At 43.4% G+C, this 23184-nt stretch overlaps 1 protein-coding gene across 2 annotated transcripts in view; it reads right to left on the bottom strand.

The window, feature by feature from the left end:
- The window catches only part of B4GALT2 (beta-1,4-galactosyltransferase 2), a 929689-nt gene that overhangs the window by 811499 nt on the left and 95006 nt on the right, over positions 1-23184 (bottom strand). Inside the window, exon 1 of one of the 2 annotated variants that reach the window (XM_078671716.1) lies at positions 2899-3035. The exons of the other annotated variant lie outside the window; for it this stretch is intronic. The gene's annotated coding sequence lies outside the window, so the exon portion shown is untranslated. Of the gene's footprint in view, positions 1-2898; positions 3036-23184 lie in introns of those variants that run through there. 2 annotated transcript variants of the gene reach the window in all.

The following is a 23184-nucleotide window of genomic DNA, read 5'->3' as shown; positions in this document are numbered from 1 at the left end:
ATCAAGAAAAAGACTCCAATCCCCATAATGCCTAGCTGAGCGCACACGGACTGACGTCATGACTGACGTCATCGGCATGCGTCGCTGTCTCACTCCTGCCGGATTAAATCAACAAGCCGAACGCCGCGTCGGTACCTCCCACGTCAGCCCAGAGGGACGCCCGGGGTACCGACGGTCAGGTAGGCTGAGACCACGTCTGTTCTTCTGCATGAGGGCAGTGTTTGGTGTGTTTACTCTTTAGGCCCCGAGGTTACAATCCATGACGGGTCTCCTTTAGAATTCGGAAGGTAGTCTTTGCCCCTTCCGTTGAGAGACACCCTTAAGACAGGCGTGACTACTCATAATTTTTTTATGCTCGCGGCTCCTTGCTCTCCGCTTCCCCGAGAAGAGGTTGTGGAGGTAGTCTTGAGTTTCATGCCATGTAACTTATATGCGCAGTGTACTTTTCATTTACTGTGTGTTTCCGACACCGGTGTAATCTGCATAACGTGCAGGTCCTTTCATATGTGCAACCTAGAGCCCGTTTTTTGCTCCTCTGCAAACCAGTTCTATACCATCGACAATTGATCACGAGTGGGGCTCTCACGGGCCTGATTAAGTTCTATTATGGTCAGAGTAAAAGCACGATATATACTTGTTTTTAAAATACATGATCTGTGTGTGAGGTCTTCTGCTTGAATAGCGTGATGACTTTGATGTCCTAATGGTTCCCTTTCATTTCACTTATGTCTTTTCGCTACTTTAGAGCGGTGCCTCGCTTTACCTGCGCTGTAGCCAGGTGAGGTGGGTCTTTCTCTCCTGCCAGTTAGGTAAGTGAGCAACTACAAATTTGGTGTTGTAAATAGAGATGTGTTAGACGCACATATAGGCGACCACATCTGACAAGCATTGATTATGACAAAAGGTTGTCTGTTTTTGTGCACTTACATTGTGATCTGCACTTAGAAACGTTGTTTTTCTTCTGTTTTCTTTCTCTACATATACGTTTTCTGAATGGACCTGCTTTTGGCATATGAATACTATCAGCCAGGAGAAAGATGGTATCGCTACTTTGCAGGTGATATCCATTTACCTTTTTGTTTTCCCACTTATTCTTTGCACAAGCAGTAGCGTAATTTGGTCCTGAGGAAGCAGCTGGATACTGTTTGATCTGATAAGTCTGCAGAAACATGTCGACCTTTTTTTCCAACGGTGGTTATTTGTTCAAACCACCACGCACTCCTTTCTTTTAATATTTAGGGAAGAAGCTAACTTTAATAAATTTCCTCTTTGCTTCTTTACCTAATTTTATAACCAGTTTTCACTATTCACCGTGCACTTCACGTTTTTTGCACTTATAGCACTGCTTCAAGTCACCACCAAAATACCTATGTTCTCCCTCTTGTTGGTCCGCCACATGTAGGATTAGGCATTTAGACATCTGCCAATCCACTGTGGGTCTATACATCTGTGGCCTAGAGGGTGCAGGATCCCAGATGATGAAGGGCGGATCCGAGTGGTGACTGATGGGAATTCCCCCTTAGTGACAGGAGACCCTAGGTGTGATTCAATTGACACTCCTTTATTTTTTCCTGTTTTTCCTGTCTGTCTTCTTGTTCCGTTCAGGTGTTGTAGAGATCTAATTCAGTTAGAACTTTTGTCTTGACCCCTTACTATCTTGTGTTGTGCATATGGTTTTGGGATATTAGTATTGTTGGGTCATAAAATTATCCCTTAGACCCTCCCCTATCTGGTTTGTGTTATATAGCTTATTTCCTGCTACCCTCCATATTTCTTCCCCACCCACACTCTGTTTCCCAGTCACCCATTACTTCTGCTCATAATCCCCGCACTGCTGTTCCCAACTTTCTATGTTGCTCTCCCCACCCACTCACTCAGTAGGGTTAAGCTTTATTGTTCAATTACTTAAAATCGTTACAATATACTATTTTTACAAAAAACTTCCAAAGAAAAGAAGAAAAGAAGAAGAAAAAAAAGTTAAAATCTCAGGCAACTTGCTACGAACTGTAGAAAAGTTTAAAACATTAAAAACGTTTATCCAAACTGGCAGTAAAGTGCAAGTACATAAAGCTTTGTGGAGAGTATTATTATAGTCTCTCTTGCTTGAAGACCGGCTGGTTTTGTTTTAGTGACTCAGTTTTCTTTGACAAGGCTGCCCGGATTGCTTCTATGAATTTCCCTAACCGTGCGGCTATTTGGGCTGTTTTAGCAGAAAAACACAGGTCTGAGACTTCTCTACATCGTACTAGGGCATGAGACCTGCAGATGGGAACAACCAGCTGGTCCCACTCACTCTTTGTTGCTCCCCCTCCCCATCATTTGTGCTTCAGAAAACACTTTCACACATTTTTCTTTTTATTTGCCAAGCCAAATCCGATAAGCAAAGAAAAAGAAAGTGGATGTTTAATTTTGTAGGCATGTGCACATGTGATGCCTACAAAATGGCATGGCTGGCTATGTCATGAGGCATTTATTTCATATTTAGCCATGAGTCACACCATCGGGATGCTGAAGCGAGACCTATTGGCTTTAATAGTGTTTTTTACCATTTGGATCTCAAAGACTTTGTAGGCAGATACTGCTTTGCGCATCTCAGTGTGATGTATTTGAAGCTTTAGGTGCTGCACAGACCGCCCAGCACTGAAGAACAACACCCACTCTATATTTACATGATAACTGGAGTGAAGACACAAGCGTCCAACTCCATTTTATTGGCAGGGTCATCTGACTGCAGATGGTAAGCAAGGGGTATGTGGTCCAAGTGGGAGGGCCACAGCTGTGCCATGACATGCCATCCTGGACACTACAATGTTGGTAATCTAACAGCACATGTGCCTTCGACTAGAAGTGTGACAATACATCCTTTTCCCCATATCTGAAATAAGTAATTGCACATACCTGTCACTAGAACCGATTCGGGTGGGAGATAGCCTCTCTGAGCACTCCTGCCTTGGGTGTGTTGTCTTATAACTTTAATAAATAGAATACTCCACTAAGCTGATAACGGAGAACATCTTTCCAGAGACTCCAGATTGTTGAAGTCACAAATGTCTTTATTTTGTCTGTCTCTGAAATTGTCTCTGTTTACATTATCCCTATTATTATTATTATTATTATTGTATTTCAATCTCCCTCTGTCCTCTTCTAAAATTTCGGCCATGTATGCTTCCATCTGCCAGCGTGTGCAACACAAAACAGTGGAAAGCTCATAGCACTCCTCAGAATGATAAAGGATCCGTGAGAAAGCCAGTCCAGGGTATCTCTGAGGCGTGTTGTCAAGCGGCCAGCCTTGGTTTGAAAAGCCGCCTTCCCATCACAAAGAGCCGCCTCCCGCTCACTGGAGCGGAACAGACAGCCCGAGAATCTGCTGCGTGCGTAAGCGAGAGCGTGACCGGCGCGCCGCGCCTGCGTCATTGTGTTAATTCAGCCTGGCAGACATGTTTGAAGTTTAATTAAGTTTCCATTTCAAATCCCCTTTTGTGGCTTTTCATAGAGTAAACTATCAAACGGTATCCATTGTAAGTTTGATTGGCAGGGTTCACGATCAAAAAACCAAAACACTTCCAAATCAGTCAGTGCTTCATCTGAAACACTTTAATTTAGCCCCGAGAAAGGGTATAAAATGTAAATAAACCCCAAAAAATGAATAACTGTCTTAAGAATTTCCCAAATGTCTTTGGGGTTTTACGTCGCTCGCTGAAGGTGACCCCCAAACCTTTCTGCAGATAGTGAGTCAGAGTCGGATTAGTTTATCAAATATTATCCAAGTCTGGAATAGAGATGTGGACATTTTAATAAGAAACCGGAAGACCCTATATGCAATCCCTTCTTTACCATTCATAGCTGCCAAACTTTCAGATATCTATGTGAGACATTTTCCTAATTTCAGTGTAATTATGAATGGCATTCAATGACTATGAGTGACACTTTCTCACAAGCAAACTCAAGTAAAATGAAACCTATAAATATCAGAGGAATACATATGATTTAGTTTATAGTCCTATTTAGCATCACAAACGGGCCTTTGCAGACTATTAAAACAGAAACAAATTGTGTTTTTCTCCTGGCAAGGTGGCAGCCCTACTGGAAGACGTGCGTAGCCCTGTACTTTTACGTGTGCACCCACGCCAGCCCAGACCCACTGTACACTGTGCGAGGTGAGGGCTTACTCGCAAGTTGTTGACACATTCCAGTGTCAACAATCTAATTAATAAGTCATCACCGGGCTCACAAATGTGAAATGTCTTGTGTGAGGAGTTTCTGGGGCCCAGGAGCAAGGGCAGAGCACAGCAAAATACATCCTTTACAATGTCAGCAGTCCTCCACAAGCAACGCCTTCAAACAAACACTGACAGCAGGGTTCTTTTGTACAGGCATTCGAGAGTCAGGCTGCTGCTGAACTCAGCTGCTAAAATTATTAGCTTTAAAACGCAAATTTCCACATGTACGCTCAATAACACGCTGAGCAGAGCACCAGCAGTGACACTTACTTTGTGAGTACTGTACACAGTCAGTGACAGGGGGCGGCTGTACTGTAGTCAGTGTGGCCGGGGGTGGGTGGAGCGGGCAGTGCCTGGAGAATGTTAACATATTTTAGGCCAGAAGCGCCCTCCGCAAGACCATCACTGGGAGCAGTTTTAAGGCTGTGACCAACCTCCCGAGCAAAGGGTTCTGCTCACTGCACAGCGCACATCCTGCTCAGTCCTGTCCCAGTCTGAGCCGCCCTTCCACACAGCCTTGCTGGACTCGGAGCCGGCTGCAAGCCATAGCTCTGCCCCAGCCCTACCCTCATAGAGCAGAATCTCTCGGAGGCTGTACTCGGCGGTCGCGGTCACTATTTGTTAGCTTCACCATTACCAGGCTTATGGCGCATAGGTGGGAAACAGGGGCTAAACATGCCTAATAATGCATTTTAATGCGGTAATGCGGATCACCACAAGAAAATGCGTTAGTTTAACGCCTGATGCGTGCTACTTGGTTGCACTGACCATTTGACTAATATGTGTGATCCTTGGCAGATAAATGTATTCCTCTGTACATCAGTTCTCTTAGCTACTATGAACATTAGTAGCTTTAGATAGAAGCTTATTTGAAGTGTATTGATGCCTCAGCCATGAGATAATAAATTACCCCACTGGGGCTGGTATGAGCCCCCATACAATCTTGTTAGTGTGGCAAAGCTTTCCCGGGATTTGAAAAGCGTATCCTTAAACCTGGGTATCAATGGTGAAGGCCTCAGGTGTAGCCAAAGAAGCAGCAAAGGTGCCATGGGCCCCAGCAAAAGCACGTAAAAACGGGCCCTAGACTGCAGGATCAGTAGTAAAATATAGCTATAATCAGGATTCAGTGGGCTCCACAGGCCTCTGATCCCCAATGCCACTTTACCCACTGTACCACTGATATGTACATGACTGGGTGTAGCTCATTCCATGCTACTCTCACTAGATTGTCCTTTGGATACTGCTGGTTATCCCACTGAGCGAAATACCTACAAGCATTTGAGAGAGTTTAGGTTTCCAGCCACATTTGTAAAAGGAAGATCGGTGTCCTCGCCTTATCCATTTTGCACATCACCAGGTGGCACTTTTTAGGGATGCCTACACCGCGCTTGCACCATTCTTGTGAAATCTCAATAAAAAAAATCTTAAAAGGGCCTTAAAGTTTACTATTATTATTACCTTTAATTACCACTGATTGCCTGCCACTTCACTCCTGTTTCTTTTCTTCCTGTTGGTCAGCACCTCTTCTGGCTCGGCTTCACGTCTTCGTCTTTGTTATGGAGCTTGTTCCAAGTACTGATTCTGTCGGCCAATGCCCTTTCCACTGTCCGCATACTTGTAACATAGTTTGTTTGTATTTTTTTTACTTTCCAGCGTCCCCATTTTGTTTGTTGCTAGCCCCTCCCTACCACCACCTCACTTTCATCGCTGCATGGGACACATACATTTTTACAGGCACGGGGGGATTAAGAGCCACATGTATGAAGACATTTTGCAGGCGCAAACTGTGCATATCGCTAAATTCGACCATTTGCAAATGAAAAATAGCCTTTCAAGATGTATGAAAGGCTTTGTAGTGCAATTTTAGCTAATCGCAAAAATTGTGATTACCTAAAATTGCATCTACAAATAGGGAACCTCAATTTGAAATTCCCTAAGCACATGTACCAATCATTTTCTAAATGCGCACTTTGAATTTAGGAAATGCCATTCCCATTGACTCCAAGTCAATGGTAACCATGTGCAAATTTTGAAAATTTCACAAAAATGCATTTTTTCAAAGTGTCATGTAGCACACATGCCCCTAGGGCATGTGCCCTTTTTACATGTGCACATTTTTGGGGGGGTGCTTCAAGGTGGTCTTAGGTCCCCGGGCACCCTGGGTATTGCATTACCCAATTTAAAATGACTAATTAGGTAATTGCTAAATAGGTAATGCAAAACCATTCACACCTATGTAATGGTCCAATGGCCCATACGAACTAATGAAGAAGTATTACCTAATAGCGATAACATAATTACAATTGCAACTCTGTAGGAATCGCTATTAGGTAATCACTATTTTCTTACATACCATTTTGAATTCCTTAAATAGCAATTACCTAAAATTTGCTATTATGGAATACAAAATGGACTTTTGATACATGTGGCTCTACGTGATTTGCCCAAAATAGCAGAATGTTGAGCCGGTGCCAAGACTCGAACCTGGTTTCCTATCTTCAAAGTCAGCACCTCTGGCCGCAACACCACAGCCTCTCCATGCTTAGTGTTCCAGCTAGCTACCTTCTGACACACTGCTATTTTTCAATGTGCATTTGTTCAAGAATATAAATTGCATATTAAGTATAAGGAAAATAATTATTTTTTTATCTTGTTGGTACGTGCATAGCTTTCAGTTAAAAAAAAGCACTATGACATGGTCTAGCTGCGTCATATCACTTATTTTTACTTACAGCTATGTAGCACAGCGCTCACTCAGCTGTGCATCATTTAAAAAAACACTGACAAAGCCAATAGATCATGCATAGGCAAAACCTATTGGCTTTACCGATGCTTGTTTTGTGGAAAAGTAAATTTTGCCATGTTCTGTGTCCCTACGCCTCATCCATCATATGTTATGTGTGCATGATCAATATGCATATGTTATTCCCCATTTCTGATTAAAGACGCAATTACAGTTGTGTCCACCTCTAGTATGTTAGTTTCTAGTCCTCGTGAATACTACGAATATCAGGCCTATGTAAAGTAATGTTGCCACGTTTCTCAGTGTGCACGTTATTCAATTATAAAGTCCCCGTTTCTAGGCCTCAAAAGGGCCCGGACCACAGATTCAGCTCCTGTCTCCTGAAAACCTCGCTGAGGAGCGATACAGCCCCCACCTGTATCCCTGACCCTTCACTTACTTCCTGCCTCGCAGTGCCCGGTGCAGCCCGGCCCTGCCTCCGAGTCTACCAAAAGTATGTTATAGTTCCTGCTATCAGTTCAGTCCTCCTCCTCTGCATTCCTAAGCTACTGAACTGCATCAATAGTTTCCATCATTGTCTAGCCTTCTCGTCTCCACGTTAGAGAAATACTGTATTTAATAGTCATTTAATATTCTTCACGCACTACATGTAGAATAATGCATGGTCCAGTCTTAGAATCAGGTTAGCCTCTCCCCTCATGACTTCTAGTTTATATCAACATGTTCCCTAAACATTAGATACCAGATAGGGTTTAGGTACATGTCGCTCCGACCCTCTAGACTCTAGTCTCTGCTCCTAGAACAGAGTTCGTAAGCCCCCAGCTTCTCCTAGTAACACGTCATTGCTAGTTTTCGCGCACCATTAGGTTAAAGGTCCCGGCTCCTTAGGTAGCCCCCTCCTATGTGTCCGCCCATTCATGACATATTCTGTTACGTTTGCATCACATGTCTAAGTAAACTCCCAGTTACACCTCTTTTTACTGTTATCTCTCGAGACTGTTACGTGTCACGCCTTCTACTCCACCCACTGTTACGCCTACTGCAATGTAATGCTATGTGTTTGCGCTATGTATATAAGTTGATGTTTTGTTATTGAAAGTTAGCGCGCTCATCCCAGACCTAGCCCCAGCAGCTGCTGGGCCTCTTTTCCCCTGTTGGGCCCCAGTTGTCCTGCTGGGTCATCCTATGCAGGTTGTCCTGATCCTGTCCTTATGCTGTAATAAACCTGCAGAAACTCCTACTACCTCGAATCTTGACTCTTATTTATTGAGCTATCCGTTATTCATTCATTCATCCGAAAAATAGGGTATTATTTATTTATTTACCACATAATGGCGCCCGAACAGGGACTTGCCCTTTCCCCACGCGTCGGTGAAGCCACGCCGACCCCCTGACCCTCTGCAGTCGTGACGGAACCATACTGGCCAAGTGCAGATATTTCTGCTTCAAGTATCCCTCAGGCCCACGGAGGAGACGGAGGAGGCGGTCCAGCATCCGAACGAGACGGTGGAGGAACGCGGCGAGTCCCGACCAGAGCCCAAGCCGAGAGTCCAAGGTCCGAGGTATCCGGAGGTCCACCCGTAATTGAAGTCCGAAGTCCGAAGTTCGTCGTCGTAGTCCAGTCCCGTCCGAGGCCTTCCGTTCCGTGCTGCCCGGTGAGTACCATTGCTGGGGTAGTGTCTAGACAGGGTCAGTCTAAATTGACTCCTGGTCCGTGGGTTGGTGGTACCCAAGCCCACAAACGAAGTGTTCACCTAGGTGGATACGGGTCTTGATGTGTTCCTTTATGGGACCGGTATGTTCCGTACTGTTACAGCAGTGCATCCAGTAACTCTAGTCTGTTCCGTTCTCGAGAATTCTGTTCTGTTTCTGTTTTCAGTTTTTTCAGGTAGTATTCTGTTCGAACTGTTATTTATAATGTTGTTTAATGTATTTTCAATGTCGTGGTATGCCTGAATTGTTTTCCCAATTGTTACTGTTTTTTCGTGTATTGTATTGTGTTCCGATTCAAGTTTAGAATGCCGCTCTTTTCCAAGTTACGTCAGTTAAAAACTAGAAAGGGTCTGCTGGAAGCAGCAGTTCCTGTTCCGCCTAGGGACAGTCCAGGTCACTTTATGTATCAGAAACATGGCATAAGCGCCATATTGTATCTAGATTTATGGGTAGAGTATACCAAACAGTTAGAAGAAAAGTATAGATGGCCCGTATCGGGTACATGGGATGCCGAATGTATCATGCGAGTAGAAGAAGCATTATGGAAAAAGAAAGCCAGACAGTCACAGAAAGATGCCATCGAGTTATGGCGTAAGGAAGCGCATAGAAGAACGGAAAAGGAAGTCAGAAAGTCAGAGTTAAGTAGAGAATCCCAAGAACGAGCCCAAGAAAGAGAATTAATCGAGATAGGTGAACAAGTCAAAGCCGAACAGTCAGACAGACAGAGGCATGCCCTTATTAAGGGTATGTATCCTCTCCTTGCCGAAGGCTTGCCAAAAGCGACCCCAGAGGCACCCAGTAATTTCCCGCCACCATTAGTTCCGACCAAGCCACGTCACAAACCGACCGCAGCTGATATTTTTATTTCGTCCTATTTGGACGACACAGTTCCAGAATATGCAAATCCTGTTCGCGCTCCGCCAGTCCCTGTAAATCAGGCACTTCCCGTTCCTCCAGACACCGGAGTACCTGTTACGGTACCCCCGGGTCAGCCCGCCGTACAAGTTCAGCCCACGTTACAATTACCGACTCTGCAAGCACGAAGAATGTCAGTCGACGATTCTAGTCTAGGGGCCGCAGGAGGAGGTCCTCCTCAAACCCCGCCGCCACACAAGCGTTTAACAGCACTCGAATTACATGCTCAAGCATCACAGCGTACTCCTAAAAGTAATAAGTCTGTTGCAGAAATCAGACAAGCCCTTGCCGAATGTGTCTATGATCCAGTTCCAGGCGAATATACTATGGTTTTATATTCCTTACGTGTAAGGAGAGTGACCGAGTATCTAGTCACCTTACCAAATATGAAAGAAGATCTAGACAGAATATATCGTTTCATCCGTACAGGGGATGATCCAGAAAGTATTGGCGAGATTATGTCTCAAAGGAAAGCCGAGATTCAGCTCATGATATTAAAGTTCCTGATCAATTGTCTAATAAGGGAACAAGATTACCCGTCTAAAGATCCCGCCGAGATGAGAATCCTAACAAGGTGGAGTGATAATATAGCCGAGGGTAAGCACAAGACCATTAGTGCCATGGAAAGTATGTACAAGAAAATTCGTAAAGAAATAATAAGGTTACACGAACAGCGTAAAGCAGCACAAGTAAGCGAGAAAGAAAGTATCTCTGATCCTGAAGAGGAAGACGAGAATCCCGTCAGAATAGCGTATGTAGGAAAATCCAGATTTCCAGATCGCCATTTACGTCCAGAACCTAAGTCTATTTTTCATCATCCAGCACCAGAACGAGAGCCTTGCTCTCTAGAACAAGTATTTCAAGCTATCGATCACATTCTGAAATCACGAGTCGGTTATAGCGAATTAAGTACCATGCACGAACAAGAACTAGCCCGATCAGCAGTCCGATGGATTACTGATTCTACCACTTTTCCAGACGAAATAGTGGCACAAATGTTTCTGAAACTGCCCCCAGCCGAGCAGCGACTGGTGGGTATGTATATGATCCAGCACCTCATTACTCTGTATGAGGGTCAACATTCTGATCCAGGCCCGTTACATGATATCCTGAACGAGTTACTCCAGTACAGATGGAGAGGTCTAGGTACCGATTTAATTAGTGTCATTCTAGAACAGCGCCACAAGTATAGAACGTTCTTGAACCCGCATTTTGTTCATGTCTCACCCCCAGAAAGTAAACCCTTCTACATAGACAGACAGCATCCGTTACGAGAAGTCCACCCAGTCCAAGGGGCGGGTGGCGAAATGCAACGAGTGTTTGTATACACTCCAATTTCAAAGATGGAACTTCTCGAAATGAAGAAATTAATTCCCTGTCATGACAAAGATCCAGCGGGGTTCCATAGAGAATTAAAAGACATGCTCCGTATGGGAGAATACACTTACCCAGATGTCATTAAAATGTTAAAGGTTCTGCTACCCGCAGGGGTGTATGAAAAGTTAAAGGAAAAAGAATGGGAGGTGGGAGAGAAAAAGATCGATTGGACAGCTCTAGAAGCTGAAGACAAGGCACGAGTACCAGGTACCGGTCTTGGAGATAAATGTAAAGAATTACCAGAATTATTGATTCAAGTTTTACCCAGATTATTGACAACGAGAAAAGAAGACTGGGATGCAATCTCAGCCTGTAAACAGAAACAAGATGAGGATATTAGTGATTTTTATTCTAGATTCGAAAAATGTTTTAGTATTAATAGTGGTCTCAAGACAAGTAGTGAGTCATACCCTCACCTTTTTGTTACTAAATTAGTCGAGAATTCAAGTCCACAAATTAAAAATCGAGTTTTGAAAGTCGAAAGCACCTGGCAAGCCAATACTCCGTCCCAGATGCTCCAGATGCTCCAGTATCACCAGAATAGAATCAGAGAAGAGCAAGAACACGAAAGAAAACGTATGAAAGACACGAAAATGAAAGTGCTAGTTGCACAATCTATTCCTCAAGACAGTCAGAAGAGGGGTCCGAATCAAGCCAGTCATCCTGCGGCTCCCGTTAGAGGGAACTGCAATTATTGTAAACAGCCAGGTCATTTTATAAACGAGTGTGCAGTTCTGAAACACAACATAGCTACTGGTAAGACCAAAGAAAGACCACGTCCGCCAAGACAAGAACAAGTTTCACAGACTCCTCAGTCACAGAATGCACAACAGACAGTTACAGTACCGCAGCCTATTGCTGCAACACAGCACGTTACATCACAGATGTACCAGTATGCACAGTCCGAGTATCCAGAGTACCAGTCATATTCATGAAACAGCCTAGAGAGGGAGGTAGGCTTGCCTCTCATCGAGATACCTGTAGACCAAGAAGGTCCCTATGTTCATAGTCAAGTATTAGGGAAAGACAGAAAGTTTTTGATCGATACAGGGGCAAGTAGGACCACAATTAGTCACGCCGAAGTTCCAGGGGCTCCGCTCTCAGGCTCAAGAAATGTTTCCCTTGGATTTTCAGGAAAACCCATAGTTAATGAGATATCAAAGCCAGTTACTCTAGAAGTAGGTCCATTGTCCCGTACTACTGATCTGTTACTTACTAAGTCATGTCCAGAAAATCTATTAGGAATTAAGACATTGAAAGAATTAGGTGCAGTTATTTGCTGTTCCCCAGAGGGAATACGTCTGTTCCTACGTGACTTTAAGGGTCACTATGTATTGCGAGATTTTGATTCCAGATTGTCTAATGTTCCGCAGCATTTATGGGCGCAAGGTCCAACTGATGTAGGTTACATGCAAATCACACCCTATCGTGTGACTCTCAAACCAGGTGTAGTGTTACCCCGAATCAGACAGTACAGATTGCCACCTGAGGCTGTAGCAGCCTTATCCAAAATTATTGACGAGCTCATGGCTCAGGGAGTAGTTGTAGAAACTGACTCCAATGTATGCAATTCTCCGATCATTCCAGTCATGAAACGTACTGATCCAAATGTACCCCCAGTATATCGATTAGTGATTGATTTACGCGAGCTTAACAAATGTATTATTCCTCAGTACCCAGTTGTTCCAGACATTTCTTCTCTGTTAACTGCCATTGATTCCGAAGCCATGTTTTTCACTGTCATTGACCTCAAGAATGCATTTTTCAGTGTTCCAATTCATCCAGACAGCCAGTTTCTTTTCGGATTTTGTTTAAATGGAAGGAGCTATATGTTCACACGCGCTCCTCAAGGTTTCACAGAAAGCCCCAGTATTTACAGTCAAGCACTCAAGAGACAACTAGACAACATTCACATGCCAACTGACACTGCCCTGCTCCAGTATGTCGATGATCTACTGATCACTGCCCGTTCTGAACGTGCTTGCGAGCGAGCATCACTTACAGTTCTGTATTTCCTAGCCGAGATGGGGCACAAGGTGTCACCTTCGAAGCTTCAATTCTGTGTCCAGCAAGTGGTATACTTAGGACACTTGCTGTCCAAGAGGGGTAGGCAGTTGACACCCGACCGTATCCAGCTAATAGCGAGTCTTCCCCAGCCCACAACCCAGAAGGAGGTACGTGCTTTTATCGGCCTTACTTCTTATTGTAGACAATGGATTCCCCAGTATGCGTTTCTAGCCAAGCCACTGATACAGTTAACGACACAGGAGGCAGCCGTATCGACTGTTCTCCCTTGGACATCTGAACATACACTTAGTTTCAATGAGTTAAAGAAAGCCCTATGTCAAGCTCCAGTTCTAGCTACACCGAACTACAGTAAGCCTTTTACACTTTTCGTTACAGAACGCGAAGGTACAGCATTATCTGTTCTTACACAAGATCAAGCAGGTCAATACAAGCCCTGTGCTTATTTTTCGAGCACATTAGATCCAGTCGCCCAGGCGTTGCCTGCATGCCTCAAGTCAGTTGCAGCCACAGCACTGGCTATCAGACAAAGTGATTCCATAGTTTTAGGACATTTCCTGACAGTACAAGTCCCACATTCAGTAGAAGTTCTTTTAAACCGAACACAAACTCAGCACTTGACCATTGCACGTTTAACGGGTTATGAATTGACACTGTTCCAACCACACATAGAAATTAGACGCTGCAACGTCCTGAATCCTGCTACACTGTTACCATCAGTTAGTTCAAATCCAGACACACATGATTGTATGGAAGTAGTTAACATTACGACAAAGCCAAGACAAGACCTGACAGATATTCCGTTACCGGATCCTGACCTGACACTTTATGTGGACGGTTCATGTATGAGAACTAGTACAGGAGAACTAGTCGCCGCGTATGCAGTGACTACTGACACTGAAGTTATTGAAACACACCGTATTGATACCCTGTCCGCTCAAGCAGCAGAGCTAGTCGCTCTGACACAAGCCTGCATACACGCCAAGAACCTGAAAGTTAATGTTTACACAGATTCACGTTACGCATTCGGAGTTGTACATGACTTTGGAGTGCTCTGGCAGGAGAGAGGTTTCATGACTTCTCATGGAACCAAGATTCAGCATGGTCTCCTTATTCAAGCTCTGTTAGATGCCATACATTTACCGACATCTATTGCTATCATGAAGTGCAAAGCACATACGAAAGTTACTGACATTATTTCCCAAGGTAATGATTTAGCAGACCGCACAGCCAAGCTTACAGCACAGACTCCAGACATTCCAGTTAATCAGACACATATTCCAGATCCGACTACATGTATGACAGTTAAGGACCCTACTCAAGATGTCATAGATATTCAGTCACATGCTACTCCCGATGAAATCAAGAAATGGTCTGTACAAGGAGGGGTCCAGACAGATCAAGGATGGTTAACGAAGGGTAGAGCCACATGGTTTCTCCCCGATTCTATGGTTCAAGTCATCATCAATACCGCACATAGTCCAGCACATTTAGGAGAAAAAGCTATGTTAGACAGTATCCAGAACATTTGGTTTAACAAGCATTTACGAGCTGCAGCCAAGCAGAAAGTCCGTACCTGTATGATATGTTGTCAGTTTAATCCAGGTAAAAGTGTCCCGGTGGAACAAGGTGGTTTCCAGCCCCCTGACCACCCTTTTGAGGTCCTCCAGATGGATTATATTCAAATGGAGCGATGTCGAGGTTTCAAGTATGTCCTTGTAGTTGTATGCGCTTTGTCCAGATGGACAGAAGCATATCCAGTCCCAGATTACACAGCCGCGACCACTGCCAAGCAGTTGGTTCGTGAATTCTTCCCTAGATATGGACTCCCTAGAGTCGTATATTCTGACAACGGCCAACCATTCTCATCAGAACTCATGAGACACGTTTCCCTGTTGTTAGGGTACCAGTGGAGGTTCCATTGTGTACGCCATCCAGAAGCAGCTGGACTAGTCGAAAGGCATAATCAGACTCTGAAAATCCGTATAGCAAAAGTCTGTAAAGACAAGGGTGTGGACTGGTTAGTAGCTTTGCCAGTCGCTCTGTTTTACATGCGTATGGTCGCACATTCCAGATCAGGTCTGTCCCCGTATGAGGTCGTTTTCGGCCGCCCCCCTAATATGTGGGGTACTCCTAGACCCCGAAGTATTACCGATGTTTCATGTAATATGCTGACAGATTACCTAGCTTCCTTGATGTCTGCCCTCAACTCATGTCGTTCACAGGTTGCCGCCGCATTTCCAGACAATACCGAGGTGGCACCGCACGAGATCGTTCCAGGATCCTTGGTGATGATCAGAAATTTTGACAGATCAAGTCCGCTGGAACCACGTTGGAAGGAGCCACGTCAGGTCCTCTTGACCACCCGAACTGCCGTCAAGTTGGAAGGCAGGAAGGGGTGGGTTCATCTTTCTCATGTAAAACTTTTCAAAGGACCGAAATCAGTCTTCAAAAACACTTCCAAGAACATTTCCCAGGATTCGAAGGATTGCCAGAATATTGTTTTAAAGGACTGTCCCGCACCGGACATTATTACAACCCCTCCCTTGTTAGAGAAAACTCCGCAACAGGAGTATAAGTTAAAGCTCAGGTCTAATAAGTCAGTCAGTTTGATTGTATAAGTCCTCCCCTAGGTGAAACGGTTAGACTGTTTCTGACATGTATAAAATAGACCCCCATAGTGAGAGAGTCAGTCAAAGTTCACTTAAATGCATCGTTTTTCTAAGTTTCATATTGTTTCTTAGCATAATGATTTCCTGCACCAGTTATGCTTTCTATCTATGTTTTCCAGTTCCTCATGTAAATATGTCTGCTCATGCTACAGTAGAGCACACGTTTAGTGATCTGCCTCCTCACGAATATTCATACCGCCTCGCCATGCGTAATAACACATTCATCCGTATGTTACATTATTCACACCAGACCAGCAATGCCACTAATTGTTGGGTGTGTGGTCGACTCCCCCCTTTCCAGACATCGAAGGGAGTTCTGCCACTCTTTCCTTATCCATTCTCACACAATGGTTCGTGTGGAGCATGGTTCACGTTAACGTCATCTTCAACAGATATGTCTTTTCTTAACAGTACATGTTACCCAGACAAGCAAGGTTTTCCCCACAGAACAGGTTTAGATCTAGAAAATGAAGTATATAATTTAGGAAATTATTCGTCGAATTTCATGGTTCTGAATGTTCAGTCTGATACTACTCCAGACTCATCCGCTATTTCAGTACTACCAGTCAAAGGCGAATTATGTGTCCGTAGTTATGGTTCTGTACATATAGGTCATAGTGAATGTACTACTGTTATCCAGTATAGTGACAGTAGGAAATCTATTTTTAAAGCTTCACGTCATTCTTATTTTGTTTGTGGTCAAACTGCATATGTTCGTCTGCCCCTCGATTGGGAGGGAACCTGTTACATTGCTTTCCTACTGCCACCTGTTTTTCTAGCCCCACCTGACTATCATAGGAATTCTTTCTTAGTACACACTAGACACAAGAGAAATCTCCCGATTGTCGATTATACTGAAACCGCCGCAGAGCAGTTCATTGATATAGATAAAGGAGTTTTCCCTTATTTAGGTACAGTTGTAAATAGTAAGCTAATCCGTAGGTTAACAAGAACCCTTGAAGCAGTAGTAGATGAGACTGCCTCCGCTCTAGGTAACTTAACTGAAGAACAATCCTTTATGAGAATTGTCGTTTTACAGAATCGTCTCGTCCTTGACGTCATACTGGCCGATAGGGGCGGGGCCTGTAGAATTCTCGGATCCAGTTGTTGCATTTTCATTCCAAATAACGCGCCGTCTGTTTATTCCGCTATAACCAGACTCCATAAAATTGCCCATCTGTTACACCAAGATCCAGGCACCTGGACATGGTCCGGTTGGTTCTGGAATATAATTTCTGCCTGGGGATGGAAAGTCCTGTCCTTTCTAGGTATTGCAGTAGCGATTATATTTAGCTGCTGCCTCTGTATACAATGTGGCCCTGCGATATGCAGTATGTGTGCTACCTCTTGTATTCCCAGTCCCAAGCCCTGTTCTAAATCCCGTGCCAAAACAATTCGAGACGAGCAAATGGTACTGTATGAAATGATAGACGGTATCATGAATATTGATGTTTCCTGATGGAAACGTAGTGACAAGGAGGGAATGTGGAAAAGTAAATTTTGCCATGTTCTGTGTCCCTACGCCTCATCCATCATATGTTATGTGTGCATGATCAATATGCATATGTTATTCCCCATTTCTGATTAAAGACGCAATTACAGTTGTGTCCACCTCTAGTATGTTAGTTTCTAGTCCTCGTGAATACTACGAATATCAGGCCTATGTAAAGTAATGTTGCCACGTTTCTCAGTGTGCACGTTATTCAATTATAAAGTCCCCGTTTCTAGGCCTCAAAAGGGCCCGGACCACAGATTCAGCTCCTGTCTCCTGAAAACCTCGCTGAGGAGCGATACAGCCCCCACCTGTATCCCTGACCCTTCACTTACTTCCTGCCTCGCAGTGCCCGGTGCAGCCCGGCCCTGCCTCCGAGTCTACCAAAAGTATGTTATAGTTCCTGCTATCAGTTCAGTCCTCCTCCTCTGCATTCCTAAGCTACTGAACTGCATCAATAGTTTCCATCATTGTCTAGCCTTCTCGTCTCCACGTTAGAGAAATACTGTATTTAATAGTCATTTAATATTCTTCACGCACTACATGTAGAATAATGCATGGTCCAGTCTTAGAATCAGGTTAGCCTCTCCCCTCATGACTTCTAGTTTATATCAACATGTTCCCTAAACATTAGATACCAGATAGGGTTTAGGTACATGTCGCTCCGACCCTCTAGACTCTAGTCTCTGCTCCTAGAACAGAGTTCGTAAGCCCCCAGCTTCTCCTAGTAACACGTCATTGCTAGTTTTCGCGCACCATTAGGTTAAAGGTCCCGGCTCCTTAGGTAGCCCCCTCCTATGTGTCCGCCCATTCATGACATATTCTGTTACGTTTGCATCACATGTCTAAGTAAACTCCCAGTTACACCTCTTTTTACTGTTATCTCTCGAGACTGTTACGTGTCACGCCTTCTACTCCACCCACTGTTACGCCTACTGCAATGTAATGCTATGTGTTTGCGCTATGTATATAAGTTGATGTTTTGTTATTGAAAGTTAGCGCGCTCATCCCAGACCTAGCCCCAGCAGCTGCTGGGCCTCTTTTCCCCTGCTGGGCCCCAGTTGTCCTGCTGGGTCATCCTATGCAGGTTGTCCTGATCCTGTCCTTATGCTGTAATAAACCTGCAGAAACTCCTACTACCTCGAATCTTGACTCTTATTTATTGAGCTATCCGTTATTCATTCATTCATCCGAAAAATAGGGTATTATTTATTTATTTACCACAGTTTCTGTAGCTATCCTGCTCTTCCTCAATGCAGTGTAGTAGGCTTAATCTAATTTACAGCCTAATGTGGAAACCTATTTCAGCTCGTGTGAACCATATTATGAATAATGATTTCTTAAATTAATTCAAGACAAACGTAGGTCAGAGTAAAGATCAAACACAAATCCAGAAAACCACACTACATATTCATAAATATATGAAATATCACATAATTGTAATGCTATCATGCGCCAGTTTAAAGAATATTGATGTTTAAAAGTCTTATCCCAACCATAATGTCACAAACAATTGATGACCATTCGTGAATGACCTTCAGGTAAACTATTGGTCTCATCCGATCAATGTGTTTCTTCTCTCATGGGGCTCCATTAATCACATATTCACACGTACTATATCTAGTCTGTCAAACTGAGGAGCTTTTTACAGTGTTTATGTCCCATAGCAGGCAAGGCAAGGTCACAAACTTTAGAACAACACTACTGGAGCAAGCAGAGAAGGCCCAAGTCCTGCAAATGGATACTTAGCTAATTGATATGGCAAAACTTGCACAAATAGAGAAAACATCATTTAAGCCACAACGTCAAATGGAAATCTTTAACCTGATTCGGATGACTTTTTGAACCAGTGCATCTGTTAACCAATTTTAAGTCGCCCTCTGTAAATATTTGTGATGCCTTTTTGGAACTCTGCAACTGTTAACCAATTTAATTCTCCCTCTGTAGGTAAATAGTTAATAATATAATGTGGTTAATTTACTGTTGTCTATTATACTTAGCTATTAACTACTCTTCGTTGGAAAAACAATTTTCTTACGTATTATTAATGATTCGAAGTTAACATTTTGAAGATCTGCTTTGTTTGTGTTTAATAACCTACATTGCATTATGTGCTTACATTCAAATAAACATTTGAAACTCAGAAAAAAGACAAAAAAATATTAAGGAGTTCTCGATTCTGTTCTAAATGCATATCATTAAAGCTTCGGCTTTCACAATTTCATTCATTGTGCCTGGAACTGGATGAATGAATGAATGAAGGAAGGACTGGTATAGCACAGCTCTACAAACTAAGTCATTTTAAACACCTGCTGTACTCCAACAGAGTGAATGGCAGGCATGTAAGGTACAGTTTGTTTCTAAAAATCAATTGATGTCTAATTTTCAAATCTAAGGGCCTTTTCAGAGTCCAAGTATTGTTTTCAGTAGGTCATATCTTCCTTGTACACAAACGCCTTTGGACTGGCAATACCTTAGCAGAGCTCAGAGAGTCAGGTTTCATTCCTCCTGTAAAACCCACATACAATTCACACCAAACAGTGACCCAAAAGATCGAGGTGGGTTTGGTTAGAACAGGAGTTAAGTAGAGGTCTTATATCCCATCCACAGTATGATAAATGCCACAGGATATAATGCACTTGTTATAGGGCAGACAGGGCATTCGCCATGTTAGAGACAGAGTATCCCATCCACCAAACTGTGGATAAAGTCCTTAGTACTAATTCATCGTGGATAAAGTCATCTGGATTAGCATAAAATATCTCTGAAATGGTTTTAAGCGTTTTTAAAAAAAAATATTCAATAGTGGGCCTTTTTTTAAACGACATTCTTAATTCTTAATGGTGACCTGCAGTTCACTGACATCATCTACTGCAATAAGGAAAATCCATACATGGACCTCAGTTATTGCAAGAATAGAGTTAGTCTTCAAAAGATGACCCACTGAATTTGAATACATTACCTGTTTGCTGGTGTAAGAGACCAAGGTTGCATCAGTGACCACCACAACTGTTGCTACAACTCTGCAGACATCAAACAGCTTTGAATGTTTTCCCCTGGTTCTTGTGGTCAATAATTGAAATCGGTTGCCTATTGCTTAGTATAAGGGATCAGTGCAAGAAATTGCAGTTCCATTGTATATTATTTAGTAGTTGATAGGTGCATTGCTTCATCCGATGTACTCCACTGAGTTGGATGGAATGCAATCGACAGCTGTAGAGACTGTGTTCTGTTTTGTATGCATTGGTGTGAGGGTTATGTTCTGTGCTGTGGCTCCTGTGTCTGTCTGCGTTCGAACGTGTGGCAGAGGTTTTGTATGTGTTTAGATGAACAGTGACACGTTATCATCTGCATAGCCTTTAGAAGAGTGTATATTGCATGAAAGTGTGTGGTCAGTGCATCTAGTGTGTTGTGTTTTTTTGTCTGGTGTTTGTTCTGTGTTGCGTTTCCTGCACTTTTTTTTAGTTCTGTATGACAAAGGTTTTGTACATGCATTGCCACCATTATAGCCTTTAGCAGTGTATATTTTGCATGAGCGAGTGTGGTTACTGAATCTAGTGTGTTCTGTTGTTTTGTCTGGTGTTTGTTCTGTGTAGCATCTCCTGGGTTTTCTTGAGTTCAGTGTGGCAAAGGTTTTGTACCTTCATTGCCGTCTGTATAGCCTTTAGTAGGGTGTGGCTTGTGTGAGTACTTTAGCAGTGTGATGATTGCATGAATGAGTGTGGTTGGTGCATCTGGTGTGTTCAGTTGTTTTGTCTGGTGTTTGTTCTGTGTAGCATCTCCTGGGTTTTCTTGAGTTCAGTCTGGCAAAGGTTTTGTACCTTCATTGCCATCTGTATAGCCTTTAGTAGGGTGTGGCTTGTGTGAGTACTTTAGCAGTGTGATGATTGCATGAATGAGTGTGGTTGGTGCATCTGGTGTTCTGTTTTGTCTGGTGTTTGTTCTGTGTTGCATCTCCTGGGTTTTCTTGAGTTAAGTGTGGCAAAGGTTTTGTACCTTCATTGCCATCAGTATAGCCTTTAGTAGTGTGTGGCTCGTGTGAGTACTTTAGCAGTGTGATGATTGCATGCATGAGTGTGGTTGGTGCATCTGGTGTGTTCTGTTGTTTTGTCTGGTGTTTGTTCTGTGTTTCATCTCCTGGGTTTTCTTGAGTTCAGTGTGGCAAAGGTTTTGTACCTTCATTGCCATCTGTATAGCCTTTAGTAGTGTGTGGCTCGTGTGAGTACTTTAGCAGTGTGATGATTGCATGAATGAGTGTGGTTGGTGCATCTGGTGTGTTCTGTTGTTTTGTCTGGTGTTTGTTTTGTGTTGCATCTCCTGGGTTTTCTTGAGTTCAGTCTGGCAAAGGTTTTGTACCTTCATTGCCATCTGTATAGCTTTTAGTAGTGTGTGGCTCGTGTGAGTACTTTAGCAGTGTGATGATTGCATGAATGAGTGTGGTTGGTGCATCTGGTGTGTTCTATTGTTTTGTCTGGTGTTTGTTCTGTGTTGCATCTCCTGGGTTTTCTTGAGTTCAGTGTGGCAAAGGTTTTGTACCTTCATTGCCGTCTGTATAGCCTTTAGTAGGGTGTGGCTTGTGTGAGTACTTTAGCAGTGTGATGATTGCATGAATGAGTGTGGTTGGTGCATCTGGTGTGTTCTGTTGTTTTGTCTGGTGTTTGTTCTGTGTTGCATCTCCTGGGTTTTCTTGAGTTCAGTGTGGCAAAGGTTTTATACCTTCATTGCCATCTGTATAGCCTTTAGTAGTGTGTGGCTCGTGTGAGTACCTTAGCAGTGTGATGATTGCATGAATGAATGTGGTTGGTGCATCTGGTGTGTTCTGTTGTTTTGTCTGGTGTTTGTTCTGTGTTGCATCTCCTGGGTTTTCTTGAGTTCAGTCTGGCAAAGGTTTTGTACCTTCTTTGCCGAACTGTATAGCCTTTAGTAGTGTGTGGCTTGTGTGAGTACTTTAGCAGTGTGATGATTGCATGAATGAGTGTGGTTGGTGCATCTGGTGTGTTCTGTTGTTTTGTCTGGTGTTTGTTCTGTGTTGCATCTCCTGGGTTTTCTTGAGTTCAGTGTGGCAAAGGTTTTGTACCTTCATTGCCATCTGTATAGCCTTTAGTAGGGTGTGGCTTGTGTGAGTACTTTAGCAGTGTGATGATTGCATGAATGAGTGTGGTTGGTGCATCTGGTGTGTTCTGTTGTTTTGTCTGGTGTTTGTTCTGTGTTGCATCTCCTGGGTTTTCTTGAGTTCAGTGTGGCGAAGGTTTTGTACCTTCATTGCCATCTGTATAGCCTTTAGTAGTGTGTGGCTCGTGTGAGTACTTTAGCAGTGTGATGATTGCATGAATGAGTGTGGTTGGTGCATCTGGTGTGTTCTGTTGTTTTGTCTGGTGTTTGTTTTGTGTTGCATCTCCTGGGTTTTCTTGAGTTCAGTCTGGCAAAGGTTTTGTACCTTCATTGCCATCTGTATAGCTTTTAGTAGTGTGTGGCTCGTGTGAGTACTCTAGCAGTGTGATGATTGCATGAATGAGTGTGGTTGGTGCATCTGGTGTGTTCTATTGTTTTGTCTGGTGTTTGTTCTGTGTTGCATCTCCTGGGTTTTCTTGAGTTCAGTGTGGCAAAGGTTTTATACCTTCATTGCCATCTGTATAGCCTTTAGTAGTGTGTGGCTCGTGTGAGTACCTTAGCAGTGTGATGATTGCATGAATGAGTGTGGTTGGTGCATCTGGTGTGTTCTGTTGTTTTGTCTGGTGTTTGTTCTGTGTTGCATCTCCTGGGTTTTCTTGAGTTCAGTGTGGCAAAGGTTTTGTACCTTCATTGCCGTCTGTATAGCCTTTAGTAGGGTGTGGCTTGTGTGAGTACTTTAGCAGTGTGATGATTGCATGAATGAGTGTGGTTGGTGCATCTGGTGTGTTCTGTTGTTTTGTCTGGTGTTTGTTCTGTGTTGCATCTCCTGGGTTTTCTTGAGTTCAGTGTGGCAAAGGTTTTATACCTTCATTGCCATCTGTATAGCCTTTAGTAGTGTGTGGCTCGTGTGAGTAC

Source organism: Lissotriton helveticus, chromosome 1_2 (genome assembly GCF_964261635.1).
Source record: "Lissotriton helveticus chromosome 1_2, aLisHel1.1, whole genome shotgun sequence".
NCBI classification, from domain to species: domain Eukaryota; kingdom Metazoa; phylum Chordata; class Amphibia; order Caudata; family Salamandridae; genus Lissotriton; species Lissotriton helveticus.
This window is presented reverse-complemented; position numbering and strand designations above follow the sequence as displayed.